Source organism: Osmia lignaria, chromosome 1 (genome assembly GCF_051020975.1).
Source record: "Osmia lignaria lignaria isolate PbOS001 chromosome 1, iyOsmLign1, whole genome shotgun sequence".
Classification (NCBI taxonomy): Eukaryota; Metazoa; Arthropoda; class Insecta; order Hymenoptera; family Megachilidae; genus Osmia; species Osmia lignaria.
In genome coordinates, this window is record NC_135032.1 from 8,959,264 (window position 1) to 8,978,519 (window position 19,256).

The window sequence follows — 19,256 nt, forward strand, 5'->3', positions numbered from 1 at the left end:
TCATAATTAAATGTATATTACATTATATCTCATGTAGATATAATAAGAATGCCATTGTTAATAAATGTATATTACATTATATCTCATGTTGTGATACTAATAATGACATTGTTATTAAATGTATATTAAATTATATCTCATGTAGATATACTAATAATGACATTGTTATTAAATGTGTATTACATGTATGATGTAGATACAGTAATGATGACATTGTTGTGTGTTGTGGTAATGCTTTATTCCCCATATTCTTCGTTTCCGGTTTGACGTTTTTCCGTTATAATCTTCTTATATGTCAGACACAAGTATGGTGGTTTCACATCCGAGTGCGTTACAAGTTAATTTCTTTTGTTAAAATTGAATTCAAGATGTTCATTTACTATTATTATATGTATATGTTATATTTAGATTTCTGCTATTAAAATATATGTTCAATACTTAATAAATATCGGTATGAGTAAGTTCAATTAGATGTGTTATGCTTTTCCACGTGGCAAATAATATTATGAAATGTATATTACATTATATCTCATGTAGATATAGTAACAATTATATTGTTATTAATTGTATATTACATATCTGATGTAGGATACAGTAATAATGACATTGTAATTAAATGTATATTACGTATATGATGTAGATATAGTAACAATTACATTGTTATTAAATGTATATTATATTATATCTCATGTAGATATAATAATAATGGCATTGTTATGAAATGTATAATACATTATATCTCATGCAGATACAATAAGAATGTCATTGTTATTAAATGTATATTTCATTATATCTCATGTAGATATAGTAATAATAGCATTGTTATTAAATGAATATTGCATACCTAAAGTAGACATGCCAATGATGATATTGTAGGAAGCAGGCGGTAAAAGAGGCCACGAATTCGTTAAACCCAACGATTCCAAACAGCTGATCGGTGTCCGTGACCTCTTTCCCGCCTGTGCGGATGGTTGTGTGCGTGCGTGAGTGAGCGACAATGTTATGATCGCGGAAGGATACACGCGTACCGATGCGAAATAAGTAACCGTCGGCGCTCGCAAAAACGCGCAGCGGGCGTTAGAATCCGTTTGCGCTAACGAATAAAATTTAAAGCGAAAAACATCGAGAATATTCGACCGCCGCGGGGATATAAGGACGCGTCCGCGGCGCGGGCAGCAGATCTTACGAGTCCACGACGGGATAACGACCCGGCACGAGACAATCACGATTACGACAACGGCTAACGAACACGGATCACGGTTACGAATAAGATACGATACGGTACGACCACGATTACGACGAACGGCTCACGAAGCAGAATTACGATTACGGATTACGATACCCTTTTATGTACTGCGGTGTGTGTGTGTGAACTGTCTGAACCTTGTATCGTTTACCTCGTCTTGTTGTTTCTTAATAAAGGAGTAAATACACGAAACATTTTATCTCCTACAATTGCGGACTCGTCCGGGATTTAGACAACGACCAGAGGACACGCGGCGGGTATAAACGGTACGTGAGACAGTGACTTGTGGTGTGGATATCTTTACGGTTCTCGATACGATGGAAAAAAAACTACAAGACTTCACCACGTCGCGTTTGAAGGAGATCTTGCGAGAAAGAACTCTTTCCACCAGCGGGACGAAGAACGAACTAATTGCAAGACTACTCGAACACGGCACCGAGGTGGACGACATTTCCGACGGAGACGAGGCGGCGTTCGAGGACGACACCAAAACCGTGCCGGCGTCCCACGCCCCAGCCCAGGTCACCGAAATGGAGCTAATGAGGCTTCGACTCGAACTTTTGGAGAAAGAAAAGGAGATGGCCATTCGAGAAGCAGAGCTGGCGAGACGCGAGCTGGAGTTGCTGCGCCCAGCACCCGCCAACGATGGGCGGCAGCCAACGAGAGCCGAGGTTGCAGGTACGACGCCCGCAACGAGAGCAGAGGTCGCAGGTGCGACACCCGAACCACTCCGCATGAGTATCACGGCTATTGCGGATCTGTTGAGCCACTTCGATGGTGCCAGCGATGCTTTCGAGACGTGGACAAGTCAGTTTCGACTCCTACACGACGTTTACGGGTTGCGAGACGATGCGTGTCGCGTCCTCATCATGTCAAGACTCCGGGGAAAAGCGCTGGACTGGTTCCATTCTCGATCCGAGTACATGGCAATGCCGATCGAGACCCTGCTGGAGCACTTGGGCTCCATGTTCCACCAACGTCCCAACCGACTGATGGCAAGGCGGCCGTTCGAGAAGAGGACGTGGCGCCGCGGGGAGACATTCGCCGATTACCTCCACCAGAAGGTTCTGGCGAATCGGATAGACGAAGAGGAACTCATCGACTGTGTCATCGACGGGGTACCCGACCCCGTTCTCCAGGACCAGGCGCGCCTCCAGAGGTTCAAGACGAACGCTGATATGCTGGAGGCGTTCGGAAAAATCACGCTCAGGCCGAAGACAACCGGTGCGATGAGCAAGGGAGGAGAACCGGTGTCTAAACCCAAGGGTGACAGCACGGCGAGCGCAACGACGGCAACGAAAAGGTGCACCAACTGCGGTGATCGAGGACATCCTACATCGAAATGCCCCACGCAGGATGGAGGTCGTAAGTGCTTTCACTGTAACGAGTATGGTCACATCTCACGCGATTGTCCGACAAAGAAACAGGCCGCGAAAACCGTCCTCGCTGTCGCGGAGTCCGCTAAGACGAAATGCCGAAAAGATGTGCGCGTGAACGGACGTGCCGCGGTAGCCGTCCTCAATACGGGTAGCGACGTGTCCCTGATCCGCGAGAACATATACCTCGACATCGGGGCTCAGCTGTTAACGAGCGAAAAAATACGTCTCCGGAGAATAGGCTCTCAAGAATACCGAACTCTCGGGAGGTTCAACGCGGAGATTGTAATCGACGACAAGATACGCGAGGCCACACTACACGTCGTGGAAAACGCGGTCTTAGAGTACGGAGTGTTGCTAGGCTACGATTTCATAAACGCCGCGGAGTGGACGGTAAAAGATGGCACGATGACATTAACGAAACGATCGAGCGCGCAGAATACCACGCCCGAAATTTTGTATGTTGACCCCGAGCGCGAGCGCGACGCGATCGACCTCTCTCACGTGAAAGACGGGAAAATGCGAGAGGAAATCGAGACGGCCGTTCGCGAGTACAAACCCGACAAGGGCCGCGATGTCGGGGTCACGATGAAAATCATCGTCAAGGACGACGAACCGATGTATCAACGACCGAGGCGGCTATCCCCCTCCGAGAGGGAAGGGGTCAACCGCCAAATAAACGAATGGATACGCGACGGCATTGTGCAGCCCTCTCTCTCGGAATACGCGAGTCCGGTAGTGCTCGTTAAAAAAAAGGACGGTACCACCCGTCTGTGCGTCAACTACCGGCAGTTAAATAAGAAAATCGTCCGAGACCGATACCCCCTTTCACTGATCGAGGATCAATTAGATTTTTTACGGGACGCTGTCGTTTACACCACGTTAGACTTGAGGAACGCATTCTTTCACGTTACGGTCGAACCAGAGAGTAGGAAATATACGTCTTTCATAGTACTGGATGGGCAGTACGAATTTTTGAAGGTACCATTCGGTCTATACAACTCGCCCGCTGTTTTTCAAAGATTCGTGAATATCGCGTTTAAAGATCTCATCGCGGCAAAGATTGTATCGACGTACATCGACGATTTAGTGGTGCCCGCGACGGATCACGAAAGCGCCCTGCGACAATTGAAAGACGTCCTTAAACGAGTGGCGGAGTGTGGACTAGTCATAAACTGGTCCAAATGCGAATTGTTGAAAACACGGGTGGAGTACCTTGGACACGTGGTGGAAGGAGGCACGGTAAGCCCTTCGGAAAATAAAACAAAGGCGGTGGCCCACTTCCCAACCCCGACGACGATCAAACAGCTGCAGAGCTTCCTTGGGCTATCCGGATACTTCCGAAAATTTATTCAGGGATTCTCCGCAATGGCGCATCCATTAACGCGATTACTGAAAGCCGACGTGCCCTTCCGATTCGGATCGGAAGAGCAAAGCGCATTCCAATCACTCAAGGAAGCTCTGCTCAGAAAACCAGTCTTACGAATTTACCGGCCCGAGCGGAAACGGAGCTGCACACCGATGCATCTATGCACGGCTACGGGGTGATATTGTTACAGCGCGATAGCGAGGACGCCGCGTTCCATCCCGTGTACTACGCGAGCGGAATGACGACGACGGCGGAACAACGATATCCGAGCTATGAACTAGAAGTTTTAGCAATAGTAAGGGCTCTAAGAAAGTTTAGGGTTTATTTACTCGGTATCCCTTTTAAGATCGTAACAGATTGTCGGGCATTCGCGTTGACCATGCGAAAGACAGATCTCTGCGTTCGGGTACCCCGCTGGGCGTTGCTACTCGAAGAATTCGAATACACTATCGAACACCGACCCGGAAATTCGATGAAGCACGTTGACGCTTTATATTGTTATTGTTATTAAATGTATATATATATATAATTAATAAAAATAAATTTATATAGATTAATTAATATTATTCTGGAATAAATAATAAGATAATTTTTATATAAATATTTAATATATAATAAATATATTAATCTATGGGAAGGAATTTATATAGATTAATTAATCTTATTCTAGAATAAATAATAAGATAATTTTTATATAAATATTTAATATATAATAAATATATTAGTCTATGGGATGGAATTTATATAGATTAATTAATATTATTCTGGAATAAATAATAAGATAATTTTTATATAAATATTTAATATATAATAAATATATTAATCTATGGGAAGGAATTTATATAGATTAATTAATATTATTTTGGAATAAATAATAAGATAATTTTTATATAAATATTTAATATATAATAAATATATTAATTTATAGGAAGGAATTTATATAGATTAATTAATATCATTCTGGGATAAATAATAAGCTAATTTTTATATAAATATTTAATATAGATAGATAGCTTTATGTCTTGCCTTTCGGCTTTGGAAAGGGGTTTGGCACGTGAGTGCGCCTACAATATTTTATAAGATATGTACATTAAGTTTAATACAATAACGCCCGTGATCTTTAGGTCTTCCTTCCCTGGCCTATCTCCTTCCTTCTTTGAATTATTTCCCTCATCCATTTTCTCCCCTTCTCTTGACCCTGCAAAATATTCCACCTTGTTAGATCATTATCCCTTTCTACTTCCCTACATTCTTTTAACAAGTGTTCTAATGTCTCCTCTCCTAGTCCACACATTCTACAGACGTTATCCTCTTTCTTTTTCCAGTATCTGTTGCCTCTTTCTTCATTCCCACATCTGAACCTTGCAATCATTGATTGGTCCCTTCCCTTGTATTCTTCTTTCAGATAGTAAGCTCGATTTTCCTCCCTTATCCCTCTGTATTTTCCGTTGTACCTTCCTATTACTATTCTGTCATAAAATGTTTGGCACTGCTCTGCTCTGTCTAATTGTGATAGATTTTCTGCTAGCGTCAGGTCTCCCGTGCATTTAGCTTTGACATTCTTTATTTCTATCCCTTTCTCTTCGTAGTATTGTCTTCTCTGTTCTTCCCATTTCGATCTTTTCCTCTCGCATTTTGTATCTACCTCTTTCCAGCATTCTAGTATTATTTTGTTAATTCCTTTCGTTCTTGTTTTTTCTTCGTATCTCACCGCTCTTCTGCCTGCTTCTATTCTTATTTTGTCCTCCTTTGTTTCATCCATTACTATATATGTTGGTGTATTAAAGTCCAATCCTAATACCCATTTTATGTACTTTGTATGTAGTTTCTCAAGTCTCTCCGATTCGCTCCATCCCCATATCTCTGCTGCATACATCATAACGCTTTTCACCAGACTTCTGTAGATCTTCATCCTTCTTTCAAAGTTGTTTTTGAATCTCCTTTCTCCTATTCCCCATGTTTGCTTTATCACTATCATCGCCTTTTTCGCTGTTTCTCTCCAGTGCATCTCCGTTCCTCCATTTTTCTGGAAGTGATACCCTAGGTATTTGAAGTCTTTTACTTCTAATTCTTCTTCTCCCCATTTCCAGATCTCCTTTTTCTTCTGACTTCTTCCTTTCTTGAAAATTATTATCTTCGACTTTCCAGCGTTTAGCATTAACTGTCTTCTTTCAAAGTATCTTTTCATTCTGTTTATCATTTCCTTTAAGTCCTGCGGATGTGTTGCTAATAGTACGATGTCATCTGCGTACGACAGTGACCAAAACTTCTCTTTTCCTATCACCATTCCTCCTGCTTGTCCTTCTCTCAGTTTCTCTTCAAGGTCCGCCGTGTATAACGAGAATAAGGTAGGGCTTAGTGGACATCCTTGCCTTAATCCTTTCGTTGTCCAAAACTTTTCAGATACTTCTCCATTAACTCTTATACTATTCTCTGTTTCTTTGTAAATTTCGTTGATTCTCGTTCTTAGAGTGTTACTTATTCCTTTTTCCTCCATAACCTTGCTCAGTTTTTCTCTGTTTACTTTATCGAAAGCCGCTGTTAGATCTGCGAAGAAAGCATATAGCTTTCCTCCTTTTTCTTTGATTTCTCTGTTTACCACGTAGTTTAGAATAAAAATGTTGTCCATCGTGCTTCTTCCTTTTCTGAAGCCTGCTTGCGTCTCTGGTATGATTTTCTTTTCCTCTAGCTCTGCACTTAATCTGTTCTCTAGAATCATCGCGTATATCTTGTATGCCGTATTTAGTAGCGTTATCCCTCTGTAATTCTTTACATCATCCCTATCTCCTTTCTTAAATATAGGGCTAATTATACCTACTTTCCATCTCCTTGGCATTCCTTCTCCCTTCCATACTTTGTTTATCAGTGTTGTGATTCTAGTGAGTACCTTTTTTCCTCCATGTATCCAGACCTCGTTTTCTAGGCCGTCTTCCCCTGCTGCTTTCCTTTTTTTCAATTTCTTAATTTGTCTCATCACTTCTTGCTCCGTTATAATTTCATTTGTTACCTGTTGTTCCTCTGTATCCTCTAAACTCGCTTCTTCTTCTTGGTCCTTTTGTTCTTTCCCTTCCAATAATTCCATGAAATATCTTCTCCAGCCCTGTATGCTTACTTTGTTTGTTGTTCCTATTCTTTTTTTCCTTTCCCGACTTATATATTTCCATATTTCATTTGTGTTTTTAATTTGTTCTATTTCTTCTTCTTCTTTCTTCTGTTGTTGGTCCTTCTTCTTCTCGCAGAGTTTCTTGAATTCTCTCCTTTTCTGAATGTATGTCACCTTTTCCCCTTTCCCTTTTCTCCATTTTCTCAGCTCTTTTCTCGTTTACCTTTTTCTCCCTGAGCATTCTTTATCCCACCATTTCTTGTACCCTGGTTTCGATTTCATTACCTTTACCGCTTTCTTGAGTACCGTCCCGTTGATCTTATGTACCATTTCTTCCATCATTTCGTTTGCATCCTCCTTCTCGAATTCAATTTGTTCCACTTCCTCCTGGTAGTGTCTCTTTCCTTCCTCCGTCCAAAGCCGTCTTTCCTTCCATATCTCTTCTTCTTGCTTCTCTACGCTGGTTTCTCCATAAATTTCTAATTTCAGTGGTAAATGATCTGACTCTATCCTCTCTTCTATCCTAAAACTTCTAATATCATCTTTAATTGCTGGGTCTATTTATTAATACCTTTACTATGTAAGTTTTCTATGTATTCATAATCGATTACTGTGTTTCCTTTGCCCCCCAATGAAAGTATATTCACCTTCTTCGTCTCCTTCAAAATTACCGTTCATGATCTCCCATCCGTTGTCTTCTACCATTTCTATTAGCCTGTTTCCTTCTATGTTTTTTATTTTGTCTCTCGATTTTCTCGTTTCTTTGTCCTTCCTATCCTCATTGCTAAATGATCCTTCCAAACCTATTCTTGCATTGAAATCCCCGCCGATTATAAGTCTTTCTTCTTTCATACCTCCGATTGCCTCTTCTATATTCTCTCTCGTCTTTTTCATATCTCTGCTGTATACCGTGATTATTCTCCATATGTTACCTTGTATCTCCATCTTCCTTTCTTGTATGTCCGCATTTTCCTCCTGTGTATCTCTTTCTGTTATCCTTTTCTTCACTCCCGTTATGATGCCTCCTCTCGCTCTACCTTTGTTCTTCTCTTTTTTTGCCAGTTGACATTTCCAGTTGAAACTGTTCGGTAACCTGTTCTGTAACCCATTCCATTGTTTCTCGTCTACCCAAGTTTCAGTTAGTCCTACGAAATCATATGTCTCCACGTATTCCCAAAACTGCTTATCTTTATTGTACAGACCTGCGACGTTCCAGAAACCTATCGCTAATGTCTTATTCTTTCCCTGCTGCTTGGCATGTACCTTCTGTTTTCTTTTCTCGTTCTTTTCATTGTTGTTATTTCCCTCTCCTCCCCTGTTCGTTTTTTCAGACGCGGGAGGAGTGGTACTTAGAGCCTTATCTTCTGTCGCGGTCCCTTTTCGCTCGGTGTCTCTCTTTGAAATTAGAGAGTCACCGAACTTTGTCGGCTCCAAAATTTTGCCTCTTCAAGTCCTACTCCCTCTTTCCATTTGAAAATCCTGTCGTTTATCCTTACCTTTCTGTATCCTATTTTCACGTGTGCTCCCTGCTCTCTCTCCGCTTTCGCAATACCTAAGATTGCCTTCTGGGTATCTCTTTCGTTTTTTGTTAAATCATTATCAATGTATATTTTCTTACCTTTCAGTTTGCCCTTCTTCATCATTATCTCTTTTTTCTGTTGCCAGTTTCGTAACTTTGCTATCAAAATACTCCCTCTCTCTCCCTTTCTCGTCCAGAAAGCATCCTCTATTTCCACCTTCACCTGCAAATTTTCTGATATTACCTTTTCTGCTGTATCTTTCGGTGTTTCGCCTCTTGGTAGTTCTTCTCCTTTCAGTGTGATATTGTTTCGTTTCTCCCTTTTTTCTCTTGCCTCCTCTTTTCGCTCTATACGGTTTATTCTTTCAATTAATTCGTCCGCCTTATCCCTTTTAATTTCCAGATTTTTAATTCTATTCTGTATTTCTTCTTTTTCTCGCTCCCACGCTTCTTGCTTTCTTTTCCATTCTTCTTTTAGTTCTCTTATTTCCTTATTTATGGATTCGTTTTCTTTCTTAATATCAGTACCAGCTCAGTCAATCTGTCTAACTTGTCCATTTCTATATCTTTAGGTTCGCCTTCTGTTCCTTCGCTTTCTGTTCCTTCTTCTTCCGTAGCTTCTTGCGGTGGTAATCTTCCTACTCTTCTTGCTTTTTGGAAATTTTCTATCAGTTCTTTCTCCGCTCTTCTTCTTTCTTCTTCTGCTTCTTCTTCTTCTCTTTTTCTTTTAAAAGAGTCCAGCAGTGATCCTTGACTGCCCGACCTATACTTCCCAAGCTGTTCAGCTAAAGTCGGCCTTCCTCTTTTTCCGGAATCCTTTGGGCTCTCCGTCTCTCCTGTCTTACTCATCTATGTTTTTCTCTCTCTGTGTTTGCTTCTGTGCCTATACTTCTCCACGTGGCTACGCCAGACTTGACGCGGCCGCTCTGGTCTGCCTCTAGATGTCGCTACCTTCGTTTTTCTTTATCTTATCAGTTTCTCATTCAATCGATCTACATTTATCGGCGTATTATTCCACGTCGTTTATTAATCCACAATAACGACTTTTTCCACGTAGCTCATTAGTCAATCTAACCTCTTACCTCTTTCGCCAGTTTCATTTCTTTTAAGCAACTTGTTTCTGTGTACCTTTTTGATGCCTTTATTCACCTGTGTTCTTTGGTTTTTTCTCTTTCCAGCGGTATTTATTGCACCTCTATCCGTTCAGATTTTCCTTCGGAATTGATTGATTTTGTTTCACTTCTCTCCGACACGTACTGTCTCTATAGCTATCGTCACGTGACGCCGTCGAATACACTATCGAACACCGACCCGGAAATTCGATGAAGCACGTTGACGCTTTATATTGTTATTGTTATTAAATGTATATATATATATATATAATTAATAAAAATAAATTTATATAGATTAATTAATATTATTCTGGAATAAATAATAAGATAATTTTTATATAAATATTTAATATATAATAAATATATTAATCTATGGGAAGGAATTTATATAGATTAATTAATATTATTCTGGAATAAATAATAAGATAATTTTTATATAAATATTTAATATATAATAAATATATTAATCCATGGGAAGGAATTTATATAGATTAATTAATATTATTCTGGAATAAATAATAAGATAATTTTTATATAAATATTTAATATATAATATTGGTTTTTGGAATGAAATTTATGTATAATTTATATAAAATTTAATTTTGTATAAATTTAAAATAAATCGAATTTTATTCAAATATTGTAAAATATTTTTCACAATTTATATAAAATACCCAAATTTTGTATGAATTTAAAATCAAATTTAATTTAAATATTATAGTATATTTTTCAAGATTTATATAAAATTCCCAAATTTTGTATGAATCTAAAATTAAATCTTTTTGATTCGTATAAAATACTTGAATTTTGTATAAATTTAAAATAAATTAAATTTTATTCTAATATTATAATATATTTTTCATGATTTATATATAATTCCTAAATTTTATATGAATTTAAAATAAATTAAATTTAATTTTGATATATATATATATATATATATAGTTTATGATTTATATAAAATTCCCAAATTATATATGAATTTTGGGGAAGAGGGGATAACGAAGGAGGAGTTTGGCAGGGTGATACGAAAGTTGAAGAGAAACAAGGCAGCAGGGGAGGATGGAGTCCCAAACGAAATCTGGATGTTAGGTGGGGAGGAAGCAAGAGACTGGGCATGGAAAATATGCAATAGAGTATGGAGAGGAGGAGGCTGGCCAGAAAAATGGAAAGGGGGGATTATAGCTCCGATAAAAAAGAAGGGGTCGGGAGAAAAAGCGGAGGGCTACAGGGGAGTAACGCTAATGCCGACTTTGTACAAAATTTACGCATCGGTGTTAGCAGAAAGATTGAAGGAGGATATGGAAGAGAAAGAGGTGCTACCACAATGTCAGACAGGATTCAGGAAGGGAATGGGAACAACGGAAAATATCTACGTGCTCAACTACCTAATAAATAGGCAGATAGGGAAGAAAGGAGGAGGGATGGTGGCGTTGTTTGTAGACCTAAAGGCGGCATTTGACTCGATAGATAGGGAAACTCTGTTCAGGGCGATGAGGGAGAGAGGGATAAGAGAGGGAATAAGAAGAAGAGTGGAAGAAATTTATAGGGAGACGTGGAGTAAGGTTAGGATAGGAGAAGATACAGGAAGAGCTTTCTGGACGGCAAAAGGGGTGGGGCAGGGGTGCCCGCTAAGTCCGTACCTATTCAATGTGCTGTTGGCGGACATAGAGGACAGATTTAAAGAGGAAGGGTGGGGAGGGATAAGAGTGGGAGGAGAGAAAGTGTTCGTACTAACATACGCAGATGATATAGTAATTCTGGCAGAAGAGGAAGTAGGAATGGGAATGATGCTGAAAACGCTGGAAAAGTATCTAGAAGAAAAAAGACTGGTTTTGAACACCGGAAAAATAAAGATGATAAGGTTTAAAGAAGGAGGTGGCAGGAAAAAAGAATGGAGATGGATATGGAACGGAAAGCCAATAGAGGAGGTGAAGGAGTACAAGTACCTGGGATATGTAGTGGGGAGGAACGGGACACAAGGAAAACAAATAAGAGACAGAATTAGAAGGACAGCAGCAGTGATGAGACAGGTCTGGGGGATAGGGAAAAGGAGATTTAAAGCGGACTGGGAAAGAAGGATGTGGCTGTATGATAGGTTGGTCTGGGCGGTAATGAGCTATGGGGCGGAGGTATGGGGTTGGAGGGAGAGAGAAGAGATGGAGGCTGTACAAGATAGGTACCTGAGGTGGACGCTGGGGGTGCATTGGGGGACACCGGGTTACCTAGTTCGGGTAGAGACGGGGAGAGGAAAGATGAGGAGCTGGGCAGGAAAAAGAGCATGGCACTATGAAAGAAAAATAGAGGAGGGGGGTGGTAATGGGTGGGCAAGGAAGTGTCTGCAGGAAATGAGAGAAAGGGCGAAAAGGGGAGAAAGATTGTCAACTTGGGAGGAGGAGAGGATAGATTTTTTAAGAGAAAGAGGGGTGGAAGCAGAAGAAATGGAAAGGAGGGGAGGTTTAGGAGGTTGGGAATGGGAAGAGATAGAAAGAAGAGACAGGGATGAACAGGAGAAGGAAAATAGTGAGAGAATAATAAACTCGAACTATAATAAATGGTATAAGCAGGTAAAAAGCAGGGGTACGGCGGAGTACCTGAGGAAAGGATGGGGGGAGAGCAGGTGGCAGAGGATGGCAAGGTACAGGCTAGGGAATGAGGTGAGAGAAGGGAGATACTGGGAACCGGAGGAGAAGAGAAGATGTAGGTTATGCGAAGGGGAGGAGGAGACATGGGAGCATGTATGGGAAAGATGTGGAAGAGGAGGAGGGGGGCGGGTAGCTGGCAGGAAAGAGTGAAGCAATTGCTGGGAGAGGAGGGGGAAGGAGAAGGATGGATGAGGGAGCTGGAGAAGGCAAGGGAAACAGGGAAAGAAAAAACAGCATAGGGAGGCGATAGGAGAGAAAGAAAAAAAAATAAAGGAGCGAGAAAAGGGCGAATGAATGAAGGGAAGGTGTACGAGAAGAGTGAATGGGAGGAACCGGAAACCTAGGGAGGAGATCAGGGGGTGAAATTGCTACCGGTATGCTAAACCGCGGTTAGATATAAGGATAGAAATAAGGATAGGTGTAAGGGTAAAACTAAGAATAGAAATAAGGTAGTATTAAGATAGAATTAAGATAGAATTAAGTTATAGTTAGAAAAGCGGAGAGAGAGAGGTCGAGTAGAGAAGCGAGCGATGGCGGCGAATAAGATTTTTAGCATATAAGTAGTAATACGTAAGAATGAGTTTGTAAAAATAAGTGTGAAGGAATGGTAACCCCAAGGGGAATCCAATAAAAACCATACCATATATGAATTTAAAATAGATTAAATTTAATTTTGATATTATATATATATATATATATTTCATGATTTATATAAAATATTCAAATTTTAAATAAATTTAAAATTAAATTTAATTTGGATATTGTAATATATTTTTATGATTAATATGAAATCTAAAAATTTAAATATATAATAAATACATTGATCTATGGAAAGGAATTAATATAAAATATAATCGATGTATTTTTTATTATAAAAATTTGAATATATAATAAATATTGTGACCCGCTTGGGGGTTCACTCCGCGGTACAAAATCTACACTTGCGTTGGGCGCCAGCCACTTTTCGTGGCAATCAAAATCGAAAGTGGGAAAGGGGGTAGAATGGGGGTCGCTACAGGGGATGGGACTCGTGGCACTTACGTCCTTCAATAATTCGCGGGGGAGTGCGCAGGGAGGATTGTCTAGGGCTGGGAGAGATCTCAGGGTAGGAGGAAGGGTTCTCAGGAAAGCTCGTGTACGTTACGCGTAGGAGGATTCGTAGACGGGACTGATAGGGGTTGGACGAAGGGAATTCGCAAAACACAGAAATTTTTGGAGAATCACGATACGCGAACGCGCATGTACGCGGGCGAAGATTTCCGTTGCCAGAACTCACGCTTTACAATTAGTATCGAAAGGGACTCACCCAAAACACCTCGCACACAAATCTCACTCCTATAAACTTTTTCTGCCAAAATCTCTTTAATCGCTTTTACAATACTCTATACTTTGCTATGCTAGCCTAAGGCTCAATGACGGTTCGCCGTCGCTGCTGCGACGACGAGACCGTCGCGGGATGGTTTTGGGGAAGGGATCGTTTTGGGGAAGGGATGGGACTAGGAAGGGGGGCCTCTTCTGGCAATGGGATAGATCGATTATCGATTGTCGATCTGCCGGTGATCGGGGTCGATGGGGCTGACGGATTTCCCGCGGCGGCGGGTGGGCCGAGGTCTTCGGCCTCGGCGACAAATGGCTCCGGGTGGGCGTTTGCAATCTTCTGGGCAGCTTCGTCCAATTTTCCGAAGTCCCGCGTTGCTCCTTTGTTTTGGAAGGGTTGAAGGACTGTCGCCGGCCTCGTAGCTCCTTCTAGAGTTGTCCGCTTCTTGGGGTTCTTTCCGACGCCTCCATCGGCCCGATACCGGCGGGCAGGGGGAAAGGGGTATGGTGAGGGAAGGGTTAAGGGTTATCTTTAGGTGGGAATGTGAGGTGGGAGAAGCGCAGCGATTGTAACGGGGGGCACAGGTGTCACCACGTTACAATATATTGATCTATGGGAAGGAATTAATATATTTGAATAAAATATAATCGATGTGTTTTTATTATAAAAATTTAAATATATAATAAATATATTGATCTGTGAGGAGGGATTAATATAAAATATAATCGATGTATTTTTTACTATAAAAATTTAAATATTGTAACGTGGTGACACCCGTGCCCCCCCGTTACAATCGCTGCGCTTTCCCCCACGTTACACCTCCACCTCAAAACCACCCGTAACCCTTCCCTCACCTAACCCTTTCCCCCTGATCACCGGTGTCGGGCCGATGGAGGCAAAAGAAGACGGATAAGGAACACCCACAGCAGGAGCTACGAGGCCGGCGACAGACTCCTAACCGTCCTCCAAGGAAACGGAGCAACGTGGGACTCCGAGGAAAGAGACAAAGCTGCCCAGACCATGCAAACGTCCACCCGGAGCCAACTGTCGCCAGCCCGAAGACCTCAACCCACCCGTCATCGCGGGATATCCGCCAGCCCCATCGACCCCGAGCACCGGTGTATCGAAGATCGATAATCGATCTATCCCGTTGCCGGAAGAGGCCCCCTTCCTAGTCCCATCCCCTCCCCAAACCATCCCGCGACGGTTTCGTCGTCGCAGCAGCGACGGCGAACCGTCATTGAGCCCTAGGCTAAGCGAGAGTGCAGAGAGTGAGAAAAGCGATTTTGGAAATTTAGAAAGCGATTAAGCGAGAGAGTGAGAGAAGTTTGGGTGAGTCTCTTAACGTACCTATTGTAATTGCGAGATCGAGGCAACGGCTATTTTCTCCGCCCGCGCATTGTTCGAAGTAGAGACGACTCCCCCTTTTCCGCTTTTCCCCCCTTCGATTTCCCAGCCACAGCTATTTCCTCATCCGCGTAACGTAGACGAACTTTCCTGCGAACCCCTCTTCCGACCCTAGAGACTTCCCTGCCCACAATAATCCTCTTTGCGTACTCCCCCGCGAAGCATTGTACGGACGTAAGTGCCCCGAGACCCATCCCCTGTAAGACACCCACAATCACCCCCCCTTTTTCCTTTTTTTGATCTTGATCGCCACAGCGAGTGGCTGGCGCCCAACGTTGAGAGAGAATATTGTAAAGGAAAGTGCGAGTAGAACAGTATAGAGTGAACCCCCGAAGAGGGTCACAATATATATACATAATAAATATATTGATCTGTCTGAAGGAATCGAAATATTTTAATAAAAATATAATCAATGTATTTTTATTATAAAATTTAAATATATAATAAATATATTAGTTTGTGAAAAATTAATTTAAAATATAATCGATAAATTTTTTATTATAAAATTAATATATAATAAATATATTGATCTGTGGAAAGGAATCAATATAAAATATATTATTATTATTATTATTATTATTATTATTATTATTATTAATCTTATTGAGGCTAGCCGGGAACTCAGTCCTTGGGGACCATTGTACCCGAGCCGCTAGGCAGCCTCTTTACTGGCTGTGCCTTGGCAGCTGGGCTTCTGTGGCAAAATTTAGAAGCACCGGCACCAGGCCACCCGAGATGCTTAATGAAGAGGGTTCCAAGGTCCCCAGGATTGATCCTCTTAGGGCCCTTAGTTCCCTGCATCTTAGAAGTACGTGGAAAGGTGTTTCGTCCTCTTCCTCACACCTCGGACATACTGTCTCTTCTGTGAGTCTCATGCGCGCAATGTGTTTCTTCGTGTACCAGTGTCCTGTCACTAGGCCCACGAGCATGCGCAGTCGCGCCCTGTCCAGGTGAATTATGGTGTCACCCAGCTTCTGTGACGGTCCCTCAAATAGGGCCTTCGCGTGTCTCATGCCATTAGCGTTATGCCAGAGCCTGGTGAATTCCTGGTGTAACCAGTCCTTAGCCAGGCCTTTCAACGCATAGGTTGAGACACCAATCTCATTCCAGAGGGGTACTCATGGCATGGCTGGGAGCTTGTCGCCCCCAGTCGTGCCAATTCGTTAGCCCTCTCGTTACCTGGGATACCAGCGTGACCTGGTATCCATAGCAGCTTAACTCTGTTGTTCAGAGATAGCTGTCTCAAAGTCAGTGTACAGTCCTTGACTAGCTTAGACCCTACCTCCACTCTATGGAGGGCTCTAAGCGCAGCAATACTGTCACTGCAGATGTAGATGTGTTTGCCCGAATGGTCTTTCTCCAAGTTATATTTGGCGTAGGCCCATATGGCAAACACTTCTGCTTGGAAGACCGTAACGTGGTGGCCCAGTTTATAGGTCATTTCAACCTTTGGGCTCTCCCCAGCTATCCCGGCTCCGGTGCCAGACCCGGTCTTGGAGCCGTCTGTGAACCAGACCAGCCCCCCCGGAGTCAGGATGCCGCTAGGGTCCTCCAGCCATTCCTCCCTATCTGGGATAATTAAGTCATATTCCCGTCTGAAGAGGTACTCCGTCTTGCAGCGGTCACCACCGTGGGTCAGAATTAGCTCCGATCCCTGATCCCTTAGGATCTCGGTGTGCCCGCCGCTCGCCGGGCACCATTCTTCAGCTTGGTGCAGGCGGATGGCCGCTCTCCAAGCCGTTGCCATCACTGTTAAATGGGGTGGCTTGATGTCGAGCAGCGCACCCATAGCCATAGTGGGCGTGGTGGGAAGCGCATCTGTTATCCCCAGCAACGCTATTCGGTATATTCATTCTATTGTCCTTCTGTGTCCTTCCCTCTTCATAGAAATCCACCACACAATTGAGGCGTATGTTATAATGGATTCAAGGACCTGGTATATCCACCTGATCATCCTTGGTTTGAGTCCCCGTGTGGGGCTAAACATCCTGCGGCAGGCCCAGTAGGTGCTGATTGCTTTCTGGGTCTGTCTGTTCACGTGGTTCTTCCAGGTGAGTTTTTTATCTAGTGTGACACCAAGATATTTTACCTCATCTGTGAGTTGTAGTTGCGTCCCAAAGAGATGAGTAGCCTTAAAATAGAAGCGTCTTCTCCTTGTGAATAGGACCAACTCCGTTTTGCTCGGGTTTACCGAGAGCGAGTGTGATCGACACCATGATTCCACAAGTGTGATAGCCTTTTGCAATCTTCTCGCTAATTCCAGCGGGTGTCTGCCTCTGACCGTGATCGTAAGGTCGTCGGCGTAACCCTGAACCGCAAAGCCTTCTGTGGTGAGTATACGTATGAGTTCATCAACCACGAGGGTCCACAGCAGGGGGGACAGGACTCCTCCCTGCGGGCAGCCCCTCGCGACGTCGGCCCTCACCGTCTCCTCTCCCAGGCTTGCTGTGACTGTTCTATTCGTCAGCTTATTGTGGATCCATCTTACGACGGAGTCCTTAATATTGTATCTCATCGCGGCTTCCTGTATAGCATCGTGGGGGGTGTTGTCAGCCCCCCCCCCTCCCCCTCAATGTCGAGGAAGATACAGAGAGCAGATTCACCGTTCGACAGTGCACCTTCGATGGAACCTACCAGGTTGTGAAGTGCCGTCTCGGTGGATTTGCCGTTTTGGTAGGTGTGTTGTGAGGGGTGCAGCGGTTTGCTGGCCAAAACCTCATCTCTAATGTACCTGTCAACCAGCCTCTCCAGCGTTTTGAGCAAGAAAGAGGTGAGGCTGATGGGTCTGTACGACTTGGCAAGGTCATAGTTGTCCTTCCCTGGCTTCGGGATGAACACTACCTTGGAGTATCTCCAGGCTTTGGGTACGTAGCTCTTCGCTAGGCAGGATTTGAAGATTTGGCCCAGGCGCCTGTACAGGTCCTCTCCGCCCTCTTGTAGGAGTACTGGGAAGATCCCGTCAGTGCCTGGGCTCTTGAATCTTTACAAGGAGCCGATGGTCCACCTCACCCTGTCCATGTTTATCACCTTCTCAGCTGTTCCCCAGTCCGCTGAAGCAGAGTCGGTGCATGAGTTATGTGACGACACATAACCCCAGTCTTATCACCTCAGGCAGGACGTGGCACTGCAACAGACATAACAAAGTTCCGACTCGAGGATGAGAATAAGACAAAGAGAAAAAGAGAGCTTACCATCGCCTCGACGACAATTCATTCATTCAGTGTTGAACCATCGACCTAAGCTGTCGACCTGTACGGACAAAGTAAACGTGTATAATTAAAAGAATATTGTATATTCACTTACCTCCTGTCACTTAACTGGCGCTGCGGACAGGATACTGCGAGGCTGTTGAATCTGGATTTTTCTCCAATTGTGTGACGAAAATCACTGACGAGGAAGCAGCTGGTGTTTCTACCCCATTGTCGCAGTGTCAACACGATCAGGCCACCTTTCGGCACTGACACGGAGAAGTAAGTCTTTGAAATTTCCTATCTATACGTATATATATATATATACTATATTCCTACTTTGCCCCTATCCAATACGATTGATCACGTACATTAATTCTGACCCGTTATAAATAAGTGTAAGCGAAATAATGGCTCAACTTACATTTGACCAATTTAAAATGAGATTATTTGTATGGCGCGACGCGATCCCAATGTACGAGGGAGGGACAAGACTGTTGTTTCATTTTATTCAGACATGTGACAAATTCTGGCGAAAATCTTACAACGAACGACAATGCGATCAACGAGTCGCTGTATGCTCTTATCAAATCGAAGCTACGCGGAGAGGCACTTGATTTGGTAGTTGTTAATAAACCCATAGACTGGCCCCATTGTAGGACACTCTTAATTAATAGATATAGCGATCCTCGTTCGGAAGAATTACTATTTAGCAGACTCAGTACTTGTTACCAGCAATCTAATCAAACGTACGAAGAATACGCCGACGAAATCAAAAATCGTTTGAATAAGCTAAAAGACCATATACAACTAAATAATCAGGATAACAATATAATTGCTATGAAAAATAACTTTTATGATAACATTGCGAAAAATGTATTTACTAACGGAATTAAACAGCCGTATCATTCGCATCTGACGCATTTTGAATTGACTGACATCGAGGACTGTCTAACAAAATGCCGAAAGTACG